This window comes from Lynx canadensis, chromosome A1 (genome assembly GCF_007474595.2).
Source record: "Lynx canadensis isolate LIC74 chromosome A1, mLynCan4.pri.v2, whole genome shotgun sequence".
Taxonomy (NCBI): Eukaryota; Metazoa; Chordata; class Mammalia; order Carnivora; family Felidae; genus Lynx; species Lynx canadensis.
Window position 1 is genome coordinate 209,541,593 of NC_044303.2, and position 25,170 is coordinate 209,566,762.

The 25,170-nt window shown below is 43.7% G+C and overlaps 1 long non-coding RNA gene across 4 annotated transcripts in view; it reads right to left on the bottom strand.

Annotated features, from left to right (window-relative positions):
• LOC115524581 overlaps positions 1–25,170 on the bottom strand; it is an 81,717-nt gene that overhangs the window by 53,289 nt on the left and 3,258 nt on the right. For 2 of the 4 annotated variants that reach the window (XR_004344052.1, XR_003972146.1), the window contains exons 3-6: positions 24,059–24,514; positions 15,827–15,986; positions 9,442–9,532; positions 8,057–8,189 (exon numbers count right to left, since the gene is read on the bottom strand). This is a non-coding gene — a long non-coding RNA (uncharacterized LOC115524581). Of the gene's footprint in view, positions 1–8,056; positions 8,190–9,441; positions 9,533–15,826; positions 15,987–24,058; positions 24,515–24,864; positions 25,051–25,170 lie in introns of those variants that run through there. The other 2 variants (XR_003972145.1, XR_004344053.1) reach the window with 2 other exon arrangements.

Here is a 25,170-nt window from a genome sequence, read left to right on the forward strand (position 1 = left end):
CTGGATCCAGACTTCCCACCACACCCAGTCCAGGACTTCCAGAGATTCAGTGCAGCCAGTTTCTCAAAGAAAGCCTCACATCTCAACCTAATACCTCGGGTACAGAGACTGCAGGACCGTTCTTGGAGTTGGGGACAGATGCATAGCCTTGGCCCAACTACAGGCCCAGAGACTCATTTATTACTTTCCTATGGCTGTTACAACACATTACCACAAATTTAGATTTGTATGTACAGTAGGAAAGATTTAGGTTAGGTTAGACAATTGGAAGAACTTGCCCAAATAATATGGATTGAGTTAGACCATTAGATTAAAAAGAATGAGGCACCAGAACAGAATTGTCTTTCCTTGGAATCTTTCACAATACAAACCCAGGAGCTAACTAATGTTCACAAATTAACGTTGACAAACTGACCTGCGTCTTCTTCATTAGTGCTGTCATATCACTAATCCTTCCCACAGCCCCAGGGACCTAGAGTGGGGGAGAGGGCAGAGAGGGGAGCTGCCACTACCTCCCAGAGGGAGTCAAACCCCAGAGTCAGCTCCCAACCTGTGGTTTTCAAAACTCAGTGGGCATCAGAATCACCAGGAGGGCTTATTTAAAAACAGATTGCTGGCGCCAGCCTCCAAGTCTCTAATTCGGCAGGTAGGTCATGGTGGGATCTGAGAATTTGCGTTTCTAACCAATTTCCAGGTGATGCCGATGCTGCTGGTGGGGTCCTCACTCTGGGACGTGTCAGTGTACTTACTGTGTATTGTACCCCCGCCACCCTGTTCCTATATACACCTCAATTTAAAAGAGATCTGGGCTTCCTCCCACCCCTGTGGAATGTCCCAGGGTCTACAGGATGGCCAAGTGCACCTTCTCCAGTTTTTCTTAGAACAGTCTCTCGAGATCTTGCTGTAGCCTTTATCTTTCACAAAAGAGGCGCTGGCCCTCTCTCCCTGCCACAGATGAGATCAGGTCTTTTCTTTTCTCTGAAAAGACACTAATCTTGAGAGCTTGCAGAGGATGTGAGCCGCCTATTTACCAAGCCGCCACTGGCTTGGCACCGATGTTTGCTTAACCTTTGCTCAGCTGCCGCCTTCTGAGGATATTCTTGCCCCGCCCTTGGCCAGGCTCATGTTTTTCAAGTTCAGTCCTGAAATCCTCTTATTTACCAGTTTGAGGAATTTGGGTTTCTTTCCTGCACGTGCCTCTTTTGGACTCCCCACCTCTGCTGTTCTCCATCCCCCAGCGGCAGAGGGCCAGAAGACAGGGACGACCTGAAAAGGCTGTCCCAGCAGGGAGAGGCATTTTATCACTCTACAGTGAACTGCTGGCACCTGATGATAGCAACAATCTGTATGCTTTATTACTGTTTTTAAATTCTCCACAGACAATGCACTCCCCTCCCCTCCCCCTATGGTCTGCACCTGGGACAGATGGTTCCCACCCACCCACACCTTGATACACCAAGGCCACACAGGGTTGCTATTCTAGAAGCCTTTGAGTTGAGCACCATCCTTAAAAGGACTGTTGTCACAAGGTTCCCTGGGAGCAGGAGTCAGGGTCTAAATACCAGTCCCCTCCTTGTCCCAGGAGACTTCATGCAGCTTCCCCTTTTCACCACCACCACCACCAACCTCCACAAGCGATCAGCCTCAGTGCCCCAGGTTCACGCTTATTCATGTCTGCTTGCTGTTCCCTTCTCTCCTCAGCCCACCACCCATCAAAACCTGCCCAGCCTCCTGCCCATGTAACCAAATGATCTGACAAACTCATCCTCCCTAAGGCCTTCATGGAGAGGCAGAACTGCTCCCAGACCTTGCTGCACCTAAAATAACAGGCCTCCTGGGGCGCCTGGGTGGCTCAGATGGTTGGGCATCCGACTCTTAGTTTTGGCTCAGGTCCTGATCTCACAGTTCATGGGTTCAAGCCCTGCGTCGGGCTCGGTGCTGATGGCTGAGTCTGCTTAGGATTCTCTCTTTCCCTCTGTCTGTCCCTCCCTCCACCCTCTCTCTGTCTCTCTCAAAATAAATAAATAAACATTTTTTTTAATAGCAAGATTCCTAGGTAGAAGGGTGTCTGTTTGCAAAAGATTATATTGGTAGTGGTGGCAGTGAAGCATTTTGAGGCTTTAAGAAGGGTCAGTATGGGAAAAATAGCCTCTGAACAGGATGATAGGATTACCTTGTGTATATGAATTCTGAATGTCCTATGGCACCAGCCTTCTTTTAATATCCAAACAAAATGTCCTGAGCCCATATCCCATGGGAATACAGTACTCTCCTCAGGATTCCCAAGGGAGGGCATGTTGGGGGGCGGGGGGCGGAACTTGAGGTCTCCTAGCTACCCCACACTTAAGTTCTCCCTTCCAGAGACTTCTTGGTCTGTAGTCGCCATCTTGCCTTCTGCCTCTGTGTTCTCCTCTGAACACCTGTATGTGCTCTCCTCCTAAGACATTACCCCCTCTTTCAATCCCATAGTCATACTGTTAGGGAAAGGTGGGAAAAAAAACAGAAAAGAGCTTAAAACTGAATATTAGTTATCAGTGTTCTTAAAGTTGCTGTTCTATCCCCACCACTCTTGCCCTCTCGAGCTGAATCTCTCCTTGCTCATCTTCTCCCCATATTCCAGGTTCCAAATCCCTGTTTCTCCCTCTACCCTCAAACTGCCGAGGGAAAACTGAAGTTTCTGTTACTTTATTATACAGACATGTTTAAGTATGAACAACCCGTTTCTAGGGACTTCGGGGCCTCTTCTACTCATCGGCTTAATAAGGTTTCCTTAACAAAGAACTGCCTTTCCCTGGCATGAAATCTTCTGTTCCCAGCACACAGGGAAGCTACAACGGTCATTTCTGTTTCGAAAGAGCAATTTTCCCTTCCCTGTTACATAGGCAATTTCCTCTTCTGCCTAGAGCCTCACTTTGATTCCTAAACCATAAGAAGTTTTCTTTGTGCCAATTCACTTTTTCCAATTACTTACATATATTTTTTCATAATTTCATAAAACCATGTCATATGTTATTGAAAATAAAGAACACAATCCCATCACCCTTACAGGCATCTGTATTTTCAAAGGCTCCATTTCAGTCTGTCTACCCAGGCATATTTTAAGGCATCTCTGTTTTCCTTGTCTGTTTTTTGATTTTACATACTACAAACAACTTTCTATGCCTTCACTGCTATTTTTTTTAACAGTTGCAGAACATTCCATTGGGTTACTGCCCCACAGTTTAGCTACACATTCCCCATCACAAAAGCAGCGACTTTTGTCTTGTTCACTGATGTATCCCAAACAGTGGGAAACAGCGTTTAGCATGTAATAAGATCTCAGTAAATATTTGTTGAATTGAATGAATGAATGAATGAATGAATGAATGAGACAGGTTGTTTCTAATTTCTTATTGCTGTAGGCAGATGCAATAAACATCTTCATGCATACTACATTTGTCTTTAGCTTACTATTTCCCTGATATAATTGTTTCCCTGATATTAGAAACTGCTTTTAACCCATTAATAAAAAATAGTAGCAGCAGCAGCAGCAGTGATTATAATAGCTAACATTTACTGAGCAGTTACTACATGCCAGGCTCTGTGCTAAGAACTTTATACCCAAATTGTCATGGACTCCTTACAACATCCTTATGAGAAAAGTACAAATTACCCTCATTTTACAGATGAAAAAGCAAAAGATTGTTACTTGCCCAAGATCACATAGCTTATACAGGGCAGAGAAGGGATTTGAACTAAGGTCTATCCCACTCCACATTCTGAGGTCTTAACTATAATGACTTATAAGATCAAAGGGTATAAGTGAACTTATGACTCTTGGTACATGCCATGCTGCTTTCAGAAAGGACCATGGCCATACACCTTATATTAAGGTATATCACTTACAAGGTGCATAGACTCCAGTTTTGTTTTTTATTCACTATGACAACCTTTACCTTTCAATTGTAATATTTAGTTCACTAATATTTAATGTAATAACTGGCTCATTTCTATTTAAATACCCTACCTTACTATTTGTCCAAACTGTTCTGTGTTCCTTTTCTCTTTTTTCTTGCCTTTTTTTTTTTAACGTTTATTTATTTTTGAGACAGAGAGAGACAGAGCATGAACGGGGGAGGGTCAGAGAGAGAGGGAGACACAGAATCTGAAACAGGCTCCAGGCTCTGAGCGGTCAGCACAGAGCCCAATGTGGGGCTCAAACTCACGGACCGTGAGATCATGACCTGAGCCAAAGTCAGACGCTCAACCGACTGAGCTACCCAGGCGCCCCTCTTTTTTCTTGCCTTTATCCAGATTGGTTTTGTCTCTTTAAATTGCATCTTTCCTTTCTAGTAGCGGGGGGGGGGGGTATATATTCTTTTATTCTTTTTATTTATTTTATTTTTTTTAATTTTTTTTTTTACGTTTATTTATTTTTGAGACAGAGAGAGACAGAGCATGAACAGGGGAGGGGCAGAGAGAGAGGGAGACACAGAATCGGAAGCAGGCTCCAGGCTCCGAGCCATCAGCCCAGAGCCCGATGTGGGGCTCGAACTCACGGACCGCGAGATCGTGACCTGGGCTGAAGTCGGACGCTCAACCGACTGAGCCACCCAGGCGCCCCTCTTTTATTCTTTTTAGAGGTTATCAGAAAAGGGTCTTTATTATAAAATCTCCTGGCACTCAATAAATACAACTATTGGCACATTTTTTTGCTAGATACTCATTAATCAACCTAAATTAAATAATCTGCTAGAGCCCTCTTCTCCCTACATGACATTGTGGGTCATGCAGAATTCCCTATACATAGGTAGTGCCAACTTCTGGCTGTAAAATATTAAGCAGCTCCTGTTGTCCTCAAACGCATTCAATCTAGTACAAACAAGCAGGTGAATCATTCAATACCCAAAATCAGATGGCCATCAGTGTAAGACACAACCTGAGCACAGGCTGATGGCAGAGATGACCTCAAACCCAGCCCATGCCATAGACAAGCCCAGCCTGCCTCATGCTGCCCTCACAAACCTCAGAAGACCCTTTCTGGGAAATAGAACCATCCTCTAATGATCTGGTCCAAAATATCGTTCATCCTTGCAGAGGATATGGTAACCTTTTAATTATTCATTCGAACTGAGGGCATCCAAATATCCCTTATTCTTGGCTTTGGACTATAGTGTTTGTTTTTTTAACGTTTATTTATTATTGAGAGACAGAGAGAGACAGAGTGTGAGCAGGGGAGGTGCAGAGGGAGAGGGAGACAGAATCTGAAGCAGGCTCCAGGCTCTGAGCTGTCGGCACAGAGCCCGACGTGGGGCTCGAACTCATGAACCACGAGACCATGACCTGAGCTGAAGTCGGATGCTTAACCGACTAAGCCACCCCAGCGCCCCTGGACTATAGTTTTATATTTACATTTGAGATGTTCTCAAACTTTAACAATAAAATGAAGCCATGTTGAAAAGCGCTGGAGCAAAATAGGCTTGAAAATAGCCTAAGACTTTCATCCTCCCTCCAACCTGCTGCTAATACACTCAGCATTTAGGGTGGGGTGCCGGTTGTCTAAGACCCCAGGGTATCTATGCATGCACTTCAGTAATAAAGTTGTCTAGGAATTCCTAAAAATGATCTCCCTATGACCACAGACACGAAAAGTGAGAATGGAAAACATCTCTAGCCGAGGAAGTGAGCTATTTCTGTTCCTTTAGAGTATGATTTTGAATCTGTTGACAAAGCTTTGCTGTCTTCTCTGGAGTCAGGAAAGGTCAGTTTGAGGTTAAGCCCAAGTGAACGGTCCATGATGAAATAAACACAGCACAACCCAGGGCTATGTACAATGTTATTCTTTTACCTTCTTCCTGGAGTTTCCGAGGTTGTGCAAATGGAATACAGAAGTGGACAAAATAATGTAACAGTGCAAAATAATACCAGGGGTGAAATCTGCTTACTTGATGATTCAAAGAAATAAAATACACTTTAACTATGGATCTGTCCATCTCTGCTCCCTGCTCCCTGAGAAGCGTCCCTTCCCCAAAAAAGAAAATCTTCCACTTTCTCTTATCTTTTCTTCCTTTCCTTAAGATTTTTGTTTCTAAAACTCTTTATCCCTCTCTCTCTTTCCTAGATACATACAGAGACAGAAACTTAGGATGTTAGAACTGGGTGGGAGAGCTGAAAAATCAGCAAAGCCAGAGCTATTCAAACTTCTTTTAAACCAAAAGATATGATTAGTTATTAAAACTTATTTGTAAGCTATGCTAGCTATGACTATAACAATGCTGTGTAACAAACCACTCCCCAAAACAAAATGCTTTTAACAACATTTATTCTCATGCTTACAGATTGCAGATTGAGGGTAATAAATGAGTGTAGGTGGGACTCAGGCTATGGTCAGGTTTGGGTCTGCTGCACAACTCTCTCTTTCTTTCTACTGTGACTACCTGTGGGCACATTCTCCTAGTAAATGAAAGAGCACAAGAGGCAAGACAAATCCTGCAAGTACATTTGAAACCTCTACCTATGTCACATCCTCTCATATTCCATTGGTCAAGGTAAATCTCATGGCCAAACCCAAAGTCAGTAGGACAGGAGAGTACAGTCTGCTGTAAGGAAGACAGGGCAGGGAGTGATTGTTAGCTGACCAATAATCCAATCTATCACAGAAACCAAATATATAAAATAGACATAGGTGATTCTTTGCTAGTTGAATGAGGGATGAAGGGAGCCTAGACCTCATCCTGTTCCCCAACTCCAATGTCCCAATGAGTCCTCTGGCAATGCCGGGGACTTCAAAGAACATGGCATGAAATGCAAGGCAAACCCACTCACTTCAGAGACAAGAAAACTGAGGTGCAAACAATTCTAACAACTTGTCTACCATCTGAGAAGTATCAGGCATGAGACCACAAGTGAGAGGACCTTTTCTAGGAGTTTTCAAATCTGATGACAACTGGTCATTTTCCAGTCTCAAGTCATAGCTACAGAGATTACAACAGTTACATAGTTTATGATTTGTGTAAATTGCTTGCAGGTGGAGAAAATGTTCACAAACAAGGTAGCATAGCAAATGAGAAAAAGAGGGAGGGGCGAATACAGTTCTGACTACCAAATCCCAAACTACTAATTTCACAGTACAAAACTCAAAACCAGCTGCTTCCATTCCTGGCTACCCATCCATGATTTCACATGGGTTAGAGCAATGATGGACAAAATAAGAGAGCACATGGCTGAGTTAAATTCTAAATGCATCTTTGGTGAAGGCAATTCTCAAATTCAAGAATAGAAACTATATGATAATTATATTTGTTGGTAAATGAAGCCTTCAGAAGCCAGAGTATTAGGAAGAGGGTAGAAGCTTTCCCAGGGCTGTAACTCCTGAGCACTTTAGAGTCACCAAGGGGATTGCCCACCATCTGAGGATTTGGCCACCAAAGAGACCTATAGGTCCAGCTAGAGGATTTAGCAGGAATAGGCGTCAGAAGTAGAGAGTAGGGTCAATACCAACAAAAGAGCCATTCAAAGAGACACCAGGGCGAGGTCAGAGGCACACCAGAATTCCAAAGAGGGACAGGTGTCTTCAGCCTTACCCAGCCCCTGTGCAAAGTCAAGGATTAGTGGAGGAGATGTGAGCCTTCAGTGCTTAGGGGGTAGAGGGGATAACAAAGACTCCAGCTTCTGAGGATGAGATGAAATGGCCAGGCTATTCCTTGACCTGAGAGTATAAAGGGCTCTGGTGTCCAGTCTTCAGCTGCCCCTTGGCTCAGGTCTGGTTACCCTTGCCTCTCCCCACTTGAAATGTTAAAGGTGAGTGTCATGCACAGGCCATTCTGGGCGATGAAGCTTTTACTCCACCTGAGCTACGTGAGGCCCCCACCGTGGTGACCATGTCCCGTGTCACAAGAACTAAACAATGTCCCAGAGTTCCTTCCCTGTATGGCTCTGAATTCAGGCTGGCAACAAGAGAAATCTGCATGAGATTTGGAAGGCAGGGTGAAGCAGTGACCACCCTACTCGGGAGGTCTGATTAGGGCACCAGGCACAGCAGGAGCCCACACACGCTGTCTCAGACCTGCTGGCTCACCTGGGTGCTGTGGACACTGGCTGGGCCCACAGCATCTCCACTGCCCACTGGGTCTCCTCCAGCTTCTCTGGTTCCTGGTCCAGGTGCATGTGTGGCTTTGCAGTGATGGGCACCCACTTGTCCTGCAGGTCACCTGTGTTATCAAGATTGGAGGCGGTGAGAGTGAGAGGCAGGTTCCAGTCTGTTCTTGCTCTCCCCCACTTCATATCCAACTTTCCATCCCACATGCAGGCCCTGCGTGACCTGTAGAAACTTTAGGCGCAACATCAGACACAGAGGCAACAGCCTTGCATAGACTTTTCCACTGGCTTCCACATTGAGGAAGTCTAATCTCTATAATAAATCCCTTATTCCATGTCACCCAGAGTAGCTCTGCTTTCCTCACCAAATGCTAACTGATCCAACCAGCTATTGCCATTGCCTCAGCAAATGCAAACAAAGATACTTCTGTTTGGCTCACCATGTGGTTCCTCTGAACAGAACATCGATACTTCCTCCAAGCTTCTGCTTTCTTGACTGAACTTTTATCACCACCAAACCATCATCACCACCATTATGGTCACCATCACCTCCACCACCCCCAAATGACCGTCACTGCTACCACCATCACCATCACCACCACTCTTTGTTAGCAGAAAAAGAAGGCATGGATTCAGACAAGACCCCCAGAGCCGCGCTGGGGTGGGAGTGGGGATGCCAACCACCTGGGTGGCAGCACTGACCCAAAACCTGCCTGGGGTTCAGAGACAAAGTGGCCTTGCTTCTGTAGACCTCAAGTTCAGAGCCCCAGAGGAAAGCTTGCCCACTGAGTGAAGGTCAGAGATCAGGACAACAGAAATCCCGTTTGGCCTTCCAAGGACAGGCCAATGAGTTAAAAGAGGTGAGGGTCAGAAATGACCAGGGCAGGGGCTCCTGGGTGGCTCAGTCGGTTAAGCATCCGACTTCGGCTCAGGTCGTGATCTCATGGTCCGTGAGTTCGAGCCCCGCATCGGGCTCTGTGCTGACAGCTCAGAGCCTGGAGCCTGCTTCCGATTCTGTGTCTCCCTTTCTCTCTGACCCTCCCCTGCTCATGCTCTGTCTCTCTCTGTCTCAAAATAAATAAAAACATTAAAAATTAAAAAAAAAAAAAAAGAAATGACCAGGGGAAGCACCCACAATGACCACTCTTCATGCTTAAGCCAGAGTAGCTCTTAGCCCTCACTGCACATTAGAAGCATCTGGAGAGTTTTAAATGTATTAATCCCCAAGCTCCACACTCAAAACCTCTATTATCTCTTTAATGCTCCCCAGTTCATCCTAAAGTGTGAAAAGGATTGAGAAGCAATGCATTAAACCAGAACAACACTAAGTTCATGACTTCCTTCCATCTGTGTCCCGGGAGTTACCTCACACTCCGGGATGACTTAGTTGGGCTCTTGAATTAGGTGACTCTGGATGCTAGATGGTGGTAAAGCAGAGGAGAGAAAAGGATCCTCCCTAGAATGGAGAAAAAGATGAGCCTAAGTTTCAATGGAAAATTCACCTGCTTCTTATCCTGGGGTGGAAGAACTAGAGAATTAATCTATAAACTGAAGCAGTAAGAAAAGGAACATAATCCGGAGAAGACCCCTGCAGCTAGAGTAAGGTGCTTATCCTTGTAATTGTCCTTGTCCTCAGGCTCAAGGTGAACTTGACTTATTTTCTACCATGTCCAAAGCTTAAGGTAACAAGAGAATTTATAAGCAACAATAGCAATTGTTAACATTTGCCAAACACTTACCATGTGCCCAGCACCATGCGAAGTTCTTTACGTGGAATAACTCTTTTAATGCTTAAAGCAAGTCTATGTGGTGGGTGTTAACATTTTCCCCATCATACAGGTGAACAGAAACTGAGGTACAGAGAGGCCGAAGAAGTTGCCCAAGTTCACACAATTGTCAGAGCTGCGATGGTATCCCAGGAATATTCCTCCAGAGTTCACACTCCTAACACCACACTATACAGCATCTCAGTCCCCATGTGCCCTGGGGTAGGTAATATTCTCCCCACTTTACAGGTGGGGAGACTGAGGTTGAGTAATTTTCTCATGCTGCCACATTTCCCCACTAGCACAGCCTGGACTTGGAACCTCCAAGTAGAATATACCAGAGGGGCTTAGGATAGTTAGGCCCAGAGGCGGGAAGATATCTCTAAATGCCCATCTCTTCCCAACACCACTCCATCCTGCACACTCAGAAGCTACACATGCAATCATCTTTCAAAAGAACTGCATTCAAAAAAATCCACCCATGACCCAAACCAGCACTGGCATGCACGTCGAGTCTGAAAATGGCACGTAAATAGAAGGAAAGGGTGAATCCAGACGCGCTCTAGGTTGGGCAAAACATCTCAAATTATTTGTTTCTAACATTTTGCAATTGGCAAGACCCAAACCACATTTTTCCAAGCATTCTCTTCTCCACCCCAACCCCACCCCCACTGCCCCGCTTTACATTGTAAGCCCGTGTGCATTTCCCCAAAAATGTAATCCATATGTGTCTGATCCGTTTACACTTAACTCATCAACTTGTAGTTTGCTGGGAGTTCTTTGCTGCCCATGAAGCCTTCTGAGACTGTCTGTGAGGCCTTCAAAAGGCTCCTTCAGGCTCTTTTCTTAGAAATAGGAAGCTACATTTAGCTAAGGGCAAGTAGAACTGAAAATGTCAATAGGAAGGAAGAGGTTCTAGGACCAAAAAGTTTATTCTTATTCTCCACAAGGCAGAAAAGCAAGGAGAGGCCCCCGAGGTAGTACATCAAGGTCCTAGAAACTTGCTCTGGTTGGAACACCAAGGCCAGGGGTGGGTCCAATTTTGTTTTCAGCCACATTCACAGTCCCTCTGCTGCCACGGCCCCTACAGTGGCTCTGGAATGTAATGGAGAGCCAGAAGCATGTCCCTGACCTGGGTCACCGGTGATCCTGATGGTATCAACTACTTTGGTGGAACTAAACCCCATATACTGGGTTTCTACCTTGGCAGCCAAAGATCTTGCAAGTTCTGTTTTTCTATCTGCCTTAAACGCACACACACACACATATAGACAACCAACCAAACACTTCTCAAAACAAACCATTACATCTGATATGCTTTAACTCATCCATGTTTTTTGGCTTTAGCAAAAGGTTCTAGTTTGGGGTTTGTTTTTTTTTTAATTGCTTAAGTTCAGCTAACTTGTGTCCTTCGGGAAAACTGATCTATGTAAATGTGATTTAACTAAAGGGGTTTGAGCCATTCACATGTGTTTTACATTTTCTAATCATCCTGAGCTCTGTACATAGTGAGCAGACTGAAAAATGATGGTGGTCTCATTTCAACATCAATTTTTAGCCAATCTATCTCCCAAGAATGCCGAAAGACGGCTGGAGAGAATCTCACTTCCTATTTCCAGACAATCAGAAGCTGATATTTATGGAAACCCTGGAAGTGTGTGAAGTTGATTGGACGGGTAGAAGACTCATCAGAAGACAGCAATTCTTTACATGTCTACATTCTTAAAATTGGCCAAGACTTCAGCAAAGATTCACTTGAACTATTCTATTTCCCTGATTAAATTCAACAAACATTTAAGAAATGCCTACTGTATTAGTTTTCTATTGTTGCATATCAAATTACCACAACTTTAGTGGCTTAAAACAACATACATTTACTATCTCATAGTTTCCATGGGTCAGGGTCTCTGCTCAGGCTCTCATAAGGTTACAATTAAGGTGTCAGTCAGGCTACATTCCCATCCGGAGGCTTGACTAAGGAACCATCTACTTCCAAGTTCATTTGACTTGTTGGCAGAATTCACTTCCTTGTGGCTACATAGCAGAGCTCCCCATATTCTTGAGAGTTGCCGGTCATGAACTGCTCTCAACTCACAGAGGCCACTTCAGGTCCTTGTTGTGTGGGTCCTTGCTCTTAAAACATGGATGTTGACTTCTTTGAATCCAGAAGGGGAATCTTTTCCTTTGGGAAAGTCTAGGCTGGTTTAAAGGTCTTTCACCTGATTAAGACAGGCCCACCAGGATAACCTTCATTTAGGTTAACTCTAAATCGACTGATTTGGAAACTTCAGTATATCTGCAAAATTCCTTTCCTTAATCATATAATGTAACCTAGTCAGGGGAGCAACACCCTTCATATTCACAGGTCCCATTCACATTCAAGGAGGTGTGTATACCAGGAAGGTGGGAAGCTTGGGGGCCTCGGGAATCTTAGAAGACCCTTGTACATATACCTGTACAAGGGCATGGTGATCTATAAGTTATGAATCCTACCTTCATGAAACTCATACCCTTTTCAGGGCCGTGGATACGCAACAAATAATTACTTCATGAGATATTTTCTGTAATAGAGGGATGTTCTGTGTTCAGAAAAGCACAAAAATGGTCACAGAGAAACTGGGATTTGTGAGATAAATAGGAGTTCAGCAGGCAGGCAAGTATGGGAAAGGGGCATTTACATGGGGTTGGCTTGAAACAATATGGTGTGATTAACACTTATAAGGAATTGGATTTTGCTAACAGCTAAAGCAAATGTGCTGAGCATTTTTATTTGCTTTATTTTGACTTATCTTCTTAAAATAAAAAGAAAGGAAATGAATTGCTTTAAGGCCTGGCTGATGGACCACACGTATGCGTGTGTGATATTTGCTGCATGACTCACCTATTTACAGCCACCATGAAAATAAAACCGAGGGGGGAATGTATAACCAATTAACACTCCAACTGCTATGGGCTGAATGTTTGTGTACCCTCAAAATTCATATATTGATGCCCTAGTCTTCAGCATGATGGTATTTGGAGGTGGGTTCTTTGAGAAGTAATTAAGTCATGAGGGTAAAGCCCTCGTGGTGGGATAATAAAATCCTTTCTCAATAAGAAACATGTGGGGCACTGGGTGGCTCAGTCGGTTAAGCATCTGACTCTTGACTTTGGTTTGGGTCATGACCTCACGATTCGTGGGTCCGAGCCTCAAGCCTGGGATTCTCTCTCTCCCTCTCTCTCTGCCCCTCCCCCCTTCACACACGCTCCAGCATGCTCGCTCTCTCTCTCTCTCTCTCTCTCTCTATCAAAAATAAATAAGCAAACATTTAAAATTTGAAAAAAATAAAAAGAAAGATGAGCGAAATGATCTCTCCACCATGTGAGGATACAGTGGGAAGGCAGCCATCTGTAAACCAGGAAGAGGGCTCTTGCTAGGACCCAACCATGCTGGCACTGTGATCTGACTCGCAGTCTCCAGAACTGTGAGAATCGAATGTGTGTTGTTGAAGCCACCCAGCCTGGGGTATCTTGTTACGGCAGCCTGAACTGACGAAGGTACCAGCCCTATGAGAAAATATGCTTCTGGGTCCCCTTTGGAATGGGTAGAACTTTTACAGTCAGAAGCTTCCCTTGAATTGGTGTTTCATTCCAGAAAGGTGGATAAGCCCACCCCTACAAACTTAACAACAGGAAAAGCCAAGGAATTTCTGTAACCCACAGCGCAAAGGACAGCAACTGAGGCTGCCCATGAAGTCAGGCCCCAGCACCTGAGGACCTGTACCCCACATCCTGGTACTTTCACAACTTGAAACAGGATTCACTTCTGAAGCCTGAAGCCTCTGACTCCTCCACCACATTATATAAACGCAGGCCAGAAAGAAAATGCCTCTAAAAAACACAGGAGTTTCTATGTCAACTCCAAAATACCTCCTGAGCCACTAGGAAGATGACAATACTACAGAGGAAACGCAACCATCATGCAGGTGGTTTGGTCCACGTGTTTCATTTCCATTGTCAAGTGCAACTGCGGGATACTATTTCCTGGTTACTCAGCACCACTCAGGTTGGTCAGCCTCTCTGTGGCCCTCTGAAAAGCCCTATGGTAGGGACGCCTGGGTGGCTCAGTTGCTTAAGCGTCTGACTTCATCTCAGGTCTGATCTCATGGTTCATGAGTTCGAGCCCCGCGTCGGGCTCTGTACTGACAGCTCAGAGCCTGGAGCCTGCTTCGGATCCTGTGTCTCCCTCTCTCTCTGACCCTCCCCCACTCACACTCTGTGTGTGTGTGTGTGTGTGTGTGTGTGTGTGTCTCAAAAATAAATAAGTGTTAAAAAAAAATGTGAAAAGCCCTATGGCAGAGGGAGCTACTGAGATACATTAGGAGATGTGCACTCCAGTTTCAATTCAATGTGTTCTTCCCTATACCCAGGATTGGTGGAGGACAAATTTTCCACTCACAGGGATAAATGGGTTTTCCAGACAACTGAAAATCTTGCTAGCCACAGGATGCTTGCACATTATTGTTTCAATATTGGAAATTCTCCTAAGATACAGGCATATATTAAGAGCACGGGCCCTGGAGCCAGGATGCCTGGGTTTGAATCCCAGTTCCACCACATGCTCACTGTCTGACACTGGGCAAGGGGACTAACTTCTCTGCATCTCCAGGGACGGTCCGTAGTTCATAAATAGTGGTGAGGGTTAAATAAGTTAACTACACAAAGACATTCACGTACCTGGCACATAATAAACATCTCAATAAGTTGTTACTATAAGACAGAATGTACAATATAAAAGATAAGTGAGGCTCTTTCTCAGGGTCATTTTCATAAACACTAAGCAAAATACTATATATATATATATATATATATATATATATATGTACATATTATATATATGTCCGCTCTTGCTAAATATATGTAAATACATACCCATATATAAATATATGCACAAATATATAAAAACATGCCTTTGTGACCCACTGAAATGTATTAGGAAGATGACATTTACCCTAAATGACCTCAGAACATGGTTTTTAATGCCTTGTGTTTGTCTTTTTAAAACATTCTTGCCTTCTCTCATTGGTCTCACTGCTAGCCACAGTCATGTCTGGCCGTCTGTCTTCCTCCTCTGAGTTGTTCTATTCTTCCATGACTGGGAAACCAGATTACAAAGTTTGCTATAACTGTGAGTAGAAAAAGAGCACAGAGATTTGAATAGCAGTCCTATAGGCTCCTTTATGAACCAAATGTATGGGCTTGAAACTGGGCATTGTGTCATGTATTTTGACTGATCAGAGGATAGCCTCTTGCTTACTTTCTTTCAGGATCTTGAACATATCCTGAATCTGTGGTTTTCAGCCACTCCCAGAGGGCCTTCATGCTCTGTGAGCGCATCTCAGGGGCCTCCTTGGTGGGGGGAGGAAACAGGCAAAGAGATGTTTACCCAGTAAGGCTCCGAGCCCTCCACTCCCACTTCAACCAGACAAGTTCTGATATATGTTTTATGTAATGGAGCTCTGCATACAGGACCATTTGAAAAGAAGGTTCCGCTGCTAAACCCATAAATAAAGTGACAGCTACTGTTCTTCATGTTTGCCAGATAAATGACATCGGGACATACACTCTTTTCTGTATGTTTGAAATATCTCAAATGTAAAAAAAAGAGGGAGAGCCACAAGTCAAACCATCCCTAGGAATTAAGCATAACAAGAATTCATACATGATATATGAGACTAGACAGCTACAGAAAGCATTTCCAAATAAGCCACCATAAGTATGATTTGTAAAAAAAAAAAAAAAAAAAAAAAAAAATTTAACGAGATTAGGCTAACCTCATGTCTCACCAGAGACTCACCAAGTTAAATGTAAATAAATGTAAAACAAGTTACAATTTTGAGAAATCTAAAATGTTAACTATAGATATATATCGATGTGAGTGAGTCGCATGGCTGGGAAAAGCAGAATGGGTCACAATGATTTGTCAGTGTTTCTCCAGAACTCACCAAAAGAGATTCCAATAGCTGACGCCATGTTTCTATTCAGAAAAATCCTTAAAAGTGAAGATGGACACATTAGCATGATGTAATTGACCTTTCAGCAACATCAAACTCCCTCTTGTTCAAACTCTATCCTTGCTAACTGTATCATTTAGGACTGTTTTGGCTGCAAAAAACATAAAACACAAAAGAGACTTTTTTAAAAGCTTAACCAAGATCAAAATGTATTTCTCTCTCACAGTCTGGAGGTAGTTAGCCCTGGGCTGGCACAACACTCTATGATTTCAGGGATCGAGGCTTCTTCTACCTATTGCTCTGCCCCAGGTGGCTTCCATTTTTAAGACCCCTTCTGATCCAAAATGGCTGCTAGAGCTCCAGACATTATGACTGTGTGCCAGACAGCAGGAAGGAGGAAGAAGAGAAGGGAATTGCCCTTCCTTTAAGAAGACTTTTTAAAGTTTCACATACCCCTCCTGTTTACATCATATTGGTCACAACTTAGTAGTAAAACCACACTTAGCTGCACAGAAGGCTGGGAAATGTAGTCTTTATCCCAGACAATTCTGTGTCAAATTAGGCATTCCATTTCTATGAAAAAAAGGGAGAACAGGTACTGGAAGACAATAAAAGTCTCTACCGTGCCAACTTACCTCCTGATTTCTATTTTGACTTCCTAAGTGGACTATTCAACTGAAATAGAGTGGTATCCCCATTATTCACTCTTCCCCCAATTATACTTTCAAAATTAATTTTCAATTCAATGTAATGCCACAAACATTTGTTAAATACCTACTATGAATGGAATGGAATACTATTGGAATATGGAATACTATTCAGCAATAAAAAGGAACAAATTATTAATATATGGAACAACATCAATGAATCTCAAAATGATTATGCTGATTGAAAACAGCCAGACAACAAAGAATAAAAATGTTATACTCCACTTATATAAAATTCTAGAAAATACTAACTAATCTACAATGGCGGAAAGCAGAACCTTGGTTGTCTGGGAACAGTGGGAGGAAGGGAAGAAGAATTGCAAAGGAAACTTTGGGAGCAATGGATATGTTCAGCATTTTGATTGTGGTGATAGTTTCATGGGTGTATACATGTATCAAAACTCATCAAATGGAAAACTTTAAAAATGTGCAGTTGATTCTACATCACTTATACTTCAATAAAGCTATAAAACACTTAAAAAAAAAAAAAGAATCTATTACATGCCTGACACTATGCTAGGCACTGAGGATACAGAAAAAGCTATGATTTCTGTCCCCAGGTACTCACAGTATAGTACATTGTTTTGATGAATAAAATAGGCTTATGGGTGAAGATGGGGTGAGTGGCTCCCCCAACACCTGATTTAGTCTTCAAAAATGGACAAAAGCAAGGCACTCAGTCTACAACTGAGTATAAGATCCTGTCCCATGTGTCCAATGAACCCCCAGAGCTCAGCCTGAAGCCCATGAGTTTTAACCACTTTATAGTAAGGAGCTATGTACATGTACATGCCATCCTTTCAATCTATTTCTACATACGGCTCTGGATACATATAAGGAATAATGTTAGTACTTTAAAAGCCCCAAAGTTAATTGTGTCTTTTCTACTTTTAGAAATGAAATCCAAAGGCATGCTTTCTTCACTTTTCACATCTGTGTTGCAGAGCCAGCAAGGATCACATGACAAAGACAAGTAGTTGGCACAAAAGAATCTTTAGAAGGAATAGTCTAGCAAGACAGATATTTGGAAACTGTTTCCAATGACCACAACTTCTCATGTCTTGACATCTCTTGGTGATGCTGTTGTAGTGTGGGTAACATTGCAAGAGTGCACAGTTAAGGTCTGGAACTGTCAGATGTTGGCTCACGAGCAAATATTATCTATCAAATTCCTTATTTTCTCCTCAATTTTGCACCCCCCCCCCAGTTCCTAGGGCTTTTGAAGGTCATTAGGACCTTTCCTTAGAACTGAAAACTATTGCTCCTACCTTTTCTACTTTGAGAAAAAAAAACTCATAAAAGAACAGTGGTGACCAGGGTTTGGGAGGGGGAATGATAGATGAATAGGACAGGTGAAATAGAGTGGTATACCCATTATTCACTCTTCACACAGAGTACAGAGGATTTTTATGCCAATGAAGATACTCCGTATGATACTATAATGACGGTTACATGTCATTATACATTTTTCCAAATCTATAAATTTTATACTACCAAGAACAAGCTATAAACTATAGACTCTGGGTGATGATGTTGTGGCAATGTAGCTACGTTAGTTGCAACAAATATACCACTCTGGTGTGAGTATTAGTAATGGGGAAGGCTACACATGTGTTGTGGTAGGGGATATATGCAAAATCTCTGTACCTCCGTATCAATTTTTTTTGTGAACCTAAAACTGGTCTAAAAATATAAAGTCCGAATAAAAAAATCAACATGCAAAATGGTAATCAACCTCATTAGAGTTGTATAAATTCTAATAAAAAATAAATAAAAGAGAGATTTCTTCCTAATATATTAGCTTTTTAATTACAATAATCAAGATACTTCTATACAGTAGGTAGGGGTGTATATTGGCATGTTACTCTGGACAGTAATTTGGCAAGATATACAATGAGCCTTGTGTAAAGTTCCTGACAAGGTATGCATAAAACATTTCCAAAAGATGATACAGTAAAGTGTTAATTGGTCTTTAAAAAAGTTATCAGTTGCTGAGTAGATAGCTTCTTCATTAAAAAAAAAATAACAAGATTAGATCAATTCACAAGCCATGTCAAATAAAGAAAATTTTCTTCCCATCATCCATGAGGCCTTTACTGGTGGGGCAGCCCTGAGCAGGGTGTGCCCTACAGAGTCACATCAAATCCTGCCCACAACCCAAAACACCTCCCCCTTCTATCCCTAACCACCCCTAACACTACTGTACTAGTGACCTCTTTAGATTAAGATGCTGAAGCTGAATTGTCCTCTGGGAAAAGAAAGCAAAAATCCAACTGGCCCACACTGCCCAGAAGTCGGGAAGGACAGTGTAAGGCAACCCCATGGGGTTGGTTTGCATGATCACCTTGGACCTGGTGGGAAAGCAGCAAAGGACAAGGTGAGATGACTGAGGTGATGACAATGAACTTTGGTTATGGGAAATTTTCTTGAAGGTCAGTACTTCATATTGTAAAAAAACTAATGTGGAGTGAAGCGATGAATTATTCCACACAAAATCACTAAATCTTAATTCTTTTCAAATGTTGATGTGTTCTCAAAGATCCACAATTCAAAGCACTCCTTTCATTTTTATTCAATCTCCTAATAAAAGCAGACTCCTTGTCTTCATTAAGTTCAATTTATTGGCACTTGAAATGTATTGACTTACTAGTATATGATTGCCCTAATTTCACTGGAAGTTCCAAAGCCAAGGAACTCTGCTGATGAAAATAATCCCTCCCTAACACTTCCTTTCTCACCGGGCACTTCTGTGCATTGAAAACACATTTTCAGTGCTAACTAGGAAGGGCTTTCTTAGTTCATATCACATTAATCTTGCAGCCTTAACATTTTTACTGAAAGTCTGTTTCTTCTACAAGTCCTTTCCTTAAATCACTTTGAGAATGGCCTGAGATACTTCATCAATGAGAAGGCAGATGTGGAAGGAAGGAGAGAGAAATCAGTGACAATCTTCAACGTTTGTTCTCTAATGACAGGCAGCTCCTGAATAGAACGTTTGAATCAACTACTCCCTTCTGAAGCTGATGGGAATTTAATTCTGCCTGAAACAGAAGTCCCTCATCACGATGTGGTTTGCCTGAGCAGATATTTAGGGGCAGGGGGAGGAAGGTTTGGGACAAGGAGATGTCAAATATGGCCATCAAAACCTAACATTGTAAAGCCTACCTGTAAGACACTCATAGCTGCAAGTTGGTGTCAGTTCCAATTCCTAGCATGTCACAGAGGCTTTTACCACATCACCCTCCCAAGCACATCTACAGCTTGCTTTATGCCCTTGGACAAGCCACTGCTCACCTCTGAGTGTCCATTCTCATCCATATCAAGACAAGCCTGGACAAGGGGACAGTCCATTGTAATCTATTCTGTTCTTGAATCCAGTACATGGAATTCTCTTCATCCTCCCCTAGTGGCCATGCTTTGTCTTGGTGCCTTAATTCTTCGTGGCATCACTCTTCTTAAGACTCCTCAAGGAAGCATAGCCTGATTTTTTAAAATACCACATCCAAAAGGCAGAGAGAGAACTTCTTCAGGTGCATGTTAAGGATGGTTCATGGAGAACAGTTGGTGAAAGTCTACTATCTGCTGAACGGATCTTCTAAACACCATCCACGCAGAGTGGCCCAGAGCTGGGGATCAATTTTGCCCCTCAGGGCACATCTGGCAACCTCTGGAGACATTTTTGCCATAACTTGGGTGGGGAGGGGGATATTTTTATCATCTAGTAGGTAGAAGCCAGAGATGAAGCTAAACACCGTGCAGTGCACAAGACAGCCACCAACAACAAAGAATTATCCAGCCCAAAGTGTCAACAATACCAAGGTTGAGAACCCCTGGCGTGGTCCACAGAATCAGTACTATTTGGTGCAGCCAGTTCCCCAGAGTTGATCGTATGCATCTTTTTCCAGCTCCTCATTCGTAAGATAACTTTAGCAGCTTGAAATTGACCATTGGGGGAGTACTTACACCACAGACATCAGCACACTCCACAAAGCAAGGCAATTCTATTTCTGAAAGCCAGCTGTTAGGATAACTTTTTTTTTTAATTTATTCTTTTTTTTTAGTAATCTCTACACCCAACATGGGGCTCAAACTCACGACCCTGAGATCGAGTCGTATGCTCTTCCGACTGAGCCAGTCAGGCGCCCCAAGCTGAGATCCAGCTGTTAAACAGCTGCCAACACACCGCTACTCAGAACCAACACATGATATACCTGATTCAAAACTCAAAGGTGGGGTGCCTAGGTCACTCAGTCAGTCAGTGACTCTTGATTTCAGGTCAGGTCATGATCCTAGGGTCATGAGATCAAGCCGTGCATTGGGCTCTGCACTGAGCATGGAGCCTGCTTGGGATTCTCTCTCTCACTCTTGCTCTCTCTCTCTCTCTCTCTCTACCCCTCTCATCCTCCCCCCTACCCCCACCCACATTCACATGTGTGTGCGTGCTCTCAAAAGAAAAAAAAAACAAAACTCAAAAGCACTTTCAGCAAGAAGGCTGCATTGTGGAAAACTAGAGATGATTTTACATATGGGCAAAGAGTCTGACCTCATAGCACCACCATGCCAAGAGCAACAAAGAAGAAAGGAACAGTACAAGGAACACTGTGAGCAGGTATTGGAAGTCTCTCATGTCTTGTTGTTTTGTTTGCTTATTCATATACACCCTGCCTTCTTTGGGGAAGCATTTGAGGGGACCATTTAGGGAATAAACAATATGCTTGTTTATTAAAATCCTCAGAAGAGGGGCGCCTAAGTGGCTCAGTCAGTTAAGCATCCGACTTCAGTTCAGGTCATGATCTCACAGTTTGTGGGTTGGAGACCCGCATCTGGCCCTGTGTTGACAGCTCGGAGTCTAGAGCCTGCTTCAGATGCTGTGTCTCCCACTCTCTCTGCCCCTCCCCCATTCATGCTCTGTCTCTCTCACTCTCAAAAATGAATAAATGTTAAACAACATTTTTTTTAATCCTCAGAAGAAATGTATGATGGAACGATAATAATTCAATACCCTTTATTTTGAAAACTTGGACGTACAAAAATAAAGATCAACACACAACAGGTGCAAAGCCTGAGAAGCAAGCAAGTCGGTTTTTCCAGACTCAGCAAACTGAGAGATGTATTTTCCTGGTGGGTCCTGGAAGTCAGTAAAGCTGGACTCCACTAGATCCCCCCACGAGGGACTCTGGGGCCAACCACTGCGGTTCGTAAAGGGCTTCACCCAGACGGTGGACGCCCTACAAAAACTCAAGCCACATTGGAAGGAAACCCTTTCCCGAGTTTGCTCTTTATTGCTGTCTTGATATTTGCCTCTGGTTGCTATGACAAAATCTGGCATTGGAATTTTTCTGGGAACAAATAGGAAATAGTTGTGGGAGGAGATTCAAGACCCAACGCACATTTAGGTTTGGTTATAAACACTCATGGTAAAATACGGCAATGACTCATTAAACCCCCCAAAAAGGAAACCCCAAAATATTTTTAAGCCCCATTCAGCATGACTTTGTTCCAGAGGTGACCAGCTAGAAGCTCTTTGTTCTAGACAAGGTCACCAGCTAAACGAACTAATAGGGGAGACTACTGACCAGTTGAGGTATTGGTCACCCTATGCCAAGTCACCCTCTGCTTTCAGTGTGTTTGGTTTCTGGAGCTGAAAGTGCTAACCCCACACAGTAGAAATTTTCCATTTGCTAGAGTTTAATTATTTTGTCCAGCCTCACAGAAGAGAAAACCAGGGCTGCAGCCATTTAAACTCTGGCAGCAAGGGTCTGGGAAATCTTACGAGAGCATTCAGGCCCAGGACCTGCCTTGGATCCAGATGGGCTGGGGGTCTCTTTGTCTTTGTATATGTTTATCTAAGGCTTCTGTATCTAAAATTTTTTTTCTGAATCTCCACTTTTGACCTAAGCCCAATTAATCTCTCGGTTAACATCCACTAACTTGTCTTCTAGAGCCAGCCTTATACGTGAGAAGAGGCACCTGCCACCATACAGAGTGCTCTGAGGAGAGTGTGGAAGCTTCTAGAGCCAGCCTCATACGTGAGAAGAGGCACCTGCCACCATACAGAGTGCTCTGAGGAGAGTGTGGAAGCCCACTTCACCCCATGTGGGCTGGTAGGCACGACCAGGCGTCCATAGCATGGAAGACTGCCATCAAACACAAAGGATGTGGGGAGATGTACTGAAGAAATACCCTACTGATCCTTCAAATGGCCATCTGGCTCCAACCTATCTTTCCCATCCTATCCCCATATGCTCCCGAATGAGCATACACCACTCCAGATAGGGTCCTATCCCACCACCTCTTCCATCTGCCACAAATGCCTCAGATATAATGATTAAAACACAGTTCCACATACGGCGATTTTTATCTCTCAGAATTTCTCTAAAGGGAAAACAGATCTATTTGGATGAAATAGTGAAGCAAGCTAGTTGGAGAGGACAGGCAAGATCTCTAGGGTTGTTCCAATAGCAAACAGTGGTCATTGGACTACTATTCATAAAATAAGGAAGGAGGGAAAAGCCGAGAGGTGACAGGAGGCTGGGCCTGTGTGGGAGGGACTAAAGAGTATTAACTGTGAGACTATCTAGTGCTTGCCTCTACCTGGCACTGTTCTGACCTCTCTATATGTATCACTCACTTAACACTACCAACAACCCTAACAAGTAATTAGTAATATTATTCCTATTTCACAGATGGGGAAACAAAGGCCCAGAGTGGTTCAGTTGCCCAAGGTCACTGGGCTAGGGGACGGCGGAGCTAGTGAGCAACAGTCTGAAGCCTGGCTGTAGTTCTGTGCTTTGAACCCTCTATGCAACTGCCCTGGTGTGTAAGCGTCTGGTCACAGTTAAGGAAGGACAACAAAGCAGGAAGCTACAAGGATTTCACCAAATATAAGAAACCCTACTATTTTATGTATTGCCATGACAATGTGCCAATTATATTATGACACACCATCACAGTAAGGCAGATTCTGATTCAGAGATATCAAATGTTCAAATGTGAAAAAGGTGCATCTTAGATATAAAATACAGTATTGAAGGGGGATTATACACATGTTTGCTGCAGAGTATGCAGTGGCATCTCCTCCATCTCTCCTTGAAATCCCCAGTGAAGCCCACCTTTCTCATTAATGCTCTTGTGGATACAGATTCTTGGGGGGAGGCAGCGGCAGGGAAAACCCGTAAAGATGCCATGTGTGTAGGTGTGTGTGCATTCACGGGCATGACACGCAGGTGCACCCATGCCTGCAGGCGTCAGGGAACACATGCAGGGCAAAGACAATTTTAGCGAGTTCAAAAGTATCCTGCATTTAGCGACACAAAGAAAATATAGCTTCATTATTTTCTATAATTGATCTAATCCTTTTCCCCGAGCCCTTCACCTTACTAGGTAGGGAAGGAAATTAAAACAGCAGCCAGTCCAATCATTTAAACAGTCTCCTAGATATTTCAATCTTGCAGTTTTCCTCCCCCACTTTCCCTTTTCTCTCCAAGGTGGCCCCTGGGGGAAGAGTTTACTTTACCTGGTGCTGGCATGAAAGGGGACGGAGGTCCTCAACCCACATGATTCATGCGCGCAGGTCCCTGTGCCATCCTCCGGGTCCTCCCTGGAAGGCCTACATGCTGAAGTCGGTGGCTGGTAGGGTCTGCTATGGGCCGTCCTTGCAGGGCCCTGCTGCCTGAGCTCCACTCCGTCCTCACAGAAGCCATACACCTCCTGAGGTCCAGCTACGTTTCCCATGTGATCTTCAGCCTGGGAGTCCCCACGGTGGCAACGCCTTGGTAAGTCCGTCAGTTGGGGCTCCTCACGGCACTCACATCACTCTTGTTCAATGAGCCTCGGTGTGACTGCGGCATCCTTCCCGTTGCCGCCCAATACGTCAGCATATTAAATAAGCTCTCACCATCCTGGATCTACTGGTGATTCCCTAAGAGGCACACCTGTTGGCCATTACCTGCACCCAGGAGAGAGTAATCGCCTGAAGGGGGAACACAAACGTTAGACAGACATGTAATCAGTACTGGTTGAATTAATAAAGATCTTTATCACCTACTGAACATGTGAACATGGGTCCTAGTCCTAATTCTAGTAAACATTAAACCATCTATCTTCCCTGAGGGAGAGAGGGGAATGCATGCCGCATGCACATGTGCTGGTCGGGTCAGGTCTGCTTCTGACCTCACCCCCCCCAAGGATAACCTGACCCAGTGGAAGCAAGCGTGGCATATGTGGGTATGTCCGGAGTTTGCCCAGAACTTCGGGCTGCCATGGCTGAGAGGCTGAAGATCTGATACTGAAATCTCATCCATTTCATCTGGATGAACCCACCGAGATGTCAAGACGGAGCTCCAGGCAGCACGTGGTCCCCTCTGTAGACTAGAGCTGCCGGACGTGGAGAAGCCTGTCCAGGCCAGACAGCAGCCCCTGGCTCTTTCTCCACAGTCCGGCTCTTCCTCTTCCCAGAATATCTATCATCCGTCACCTCAACTGACCCTTTCCTCTGTCCAGTGAGTGGAGTGTTTGAATTCCACATTTTCCTTTGAAAAAAAAAAAAAACAAAACAAACCCTCAGAAGGCCAAATAAAAAAAAAAAAAAAAAAAAAAGTGTGAAAGTGAGCTCTAAAAAAGAGGACA